Source organism: Elephantulus edwardii, unplaced genomic scaffold (assembly GCF_000299155.1).
Source record: "Elephantulus edwardii isolate Elephantulus edwardi_28Jun2011 unplaced genomic scaffold, EleEdw1.0 scaffold00046, whole genome shotgun sequence".
In the NCBI taxonomy this organism is placed as follows: Eukaryota; Metazoa; Chordata; class Mammalia; order Macroscelidea; family Macroscelididae; genus Elephantulus; species Elephantulus edwardii.
Genome location: NW_006399796.1, coordinates 19,390,620 through 19,392,654, shown reverse-complemented (window position 1 = coordinate 19,392,654; position 2,035 = coordinate 19,390,620). Strand labels below are relative to the sequence as shown.

General features: G+C 42.4%; 1 protein-coding gene across 1 annotated transcript in view; it reads right to left on the bottom strand.

Moving 5' to 3' along the window:
* Positions 1-2,035, bottom strand: part of ADAMTS19 (ADAM metallopeptidase with thrombospondin type 1 motif, 19) — a 426,420-nt gene that overhangs the window by 202,491 nt on the left and 221,894 nt on the right.

Below are 2,035 nucleotides of genomic sequence, written 5' to 3'. Positions count from 1 at the left end.
GTTATGTTTTATATAATTGATATTGATCTATGCCTATTATTACCCCATCTTTTCACATCCTCATTGAATCTTTCCTGTTTCTTCACTCTGCTCACCCTAATCCACCCACTACTCTACTATCTGAGTGATTTCAACATTTCCCTTCCACTTCTCTTTGCCCCTTCTCCTTTTTTATATTGATACATAGCTTCTTAATTAACCTTCTATTTTTGCAATAATGGTCTTACACAGTATTTGTCCTTATGAGACTGATTGGTGAAGAGACTGAGATTGTAACAGCTTTAGTTTGCTTGGCTCCACAATCAACACTCTTGGCATCAGCAACCAGGAAATAAAAAGATTTTGATTGGGAAAGTCTGCTGTCAGGTCTCCCAAGAATACTGAAAAGAAACAATGTCCGTCTGGAGACTAAGGTGAGTCTGATCCAGGCCGTCGTTTTTGCAATTACTTGCTATGCATCAGAAAGCTGGACAATAACTACAGATGATAGGAAAATTGATGCCTTTGAGCTGTGGTGTTGAAGAAGAGTATTGACTGTATGATGGACTGCTAGAAGAACAAACAGGTCCATCAGAGAGAAGGTGAGACAACTGCTCCTTAGAGACAAGGATTCTGAAGCTTTGTCTGACATACTTTGGACATGTTGCAAGAAGGGACCAGTCCTTGGAGAGGAATTTCTTGCTTGGGAGGGTGGAGTGACAGCATAAGAGAGGAAGACCCTCAACGAAATGGATTGATTCAGTGACTGGGATAATGGGTGTAGCTGTGTCAGAGACAATAAGATGGGCAGAAAATAGAGCAGGCTACTCGACAGCATGTACCATCAATTCCACACTCGTTTTCAAAGAATCCAGCTTCATGAATTCATCAGAATACAGCTTGAATTGTTGTTACTAGTTTATCTCAGTTGAGTATGATCCATAGTAATCCTATGAAAAGTGATGTGAACCTTATCCTATCCTGTGCCATCCTCACACTTCCTGACACATTAGAGCACTATTGTGCAGTCACTGTGTCAAAACACCTGGTCCAGGGACTTCCTCTCTTTTTCCAACCCTCTGCCTTTCTGAGCATCATGACCCTCTCCAAGGAATATCCCCTTGTAGCGAAATGACCATAGTATGTGCAGCGAAGCTTTATTATCTTTGCCTCCAAAGAGCACTATGGCTGTACCTGCTCCAAGACAAATTTGTTCTTCTGGCCATCCATGGGATGTTAAGTGGTCTTCTCCAAAAGCACAGGTCAAAGGCAGCAATTCTTCTCCTGTCATTCACTATCCAGCTCTCTGATGTACAGCAAGTGATTGGATATAGACTATGGCCTGAATCAGACTCAACTTAGTCCTCAAACTGACATCATTACTTCTCAATAATTTGGAGAGGTCCCTAACTACAGGTTTTCCCAGTACAGTGTATTTCCTCATTTCCTGACTACTGGTACCAAGAGTGTTAATGATGGATCCAAATAAGAAGAACCTGTTGTTGACAGTTTTAATCTCTTCTCCATCTATCAGCCTTTTGCTCCAGGGGTAAGAATCTTTGCTTTCTTGACACTGGGAGGTACTCCATACCCAAGGTTGCATTCTTTGATCTTCTGTAACAAGTGCTTAAAGCCCTCCTCACTTTCAGCCAGCAAGCATGTGTCATCTGCATAACATAGGTAATTGATAAGTTTTCATCCAATCCTGATACTACATTCCTTTTCGTAGAGTCCAGCTTCTGAAATAGTTTGCTTAGCCTCTGACACACTCTTTTCTTAATTTTAAACCATACAGTGTTTCCCTGCTGTGTTCTCACAACAGTCTCCAGGTTCCATAGGAGGTTTCACTTGAGCACAATTAAGTGTTCTATGATTCCCATTATTCTCAAAGCCAGCCACCCAGTCAAAAAGACACACATCCCGGGGGAGCTCTGGTGGCCTAGTGGCAAGAAGCTGCACTGCAATCCCAGAGGCGCATGGTTCAAATCCACCAGATGCTCTGCCGGGAAAGGAGGGACAATGTCCTCCTGTACCAGTCAGATCCAATTTGATTGTA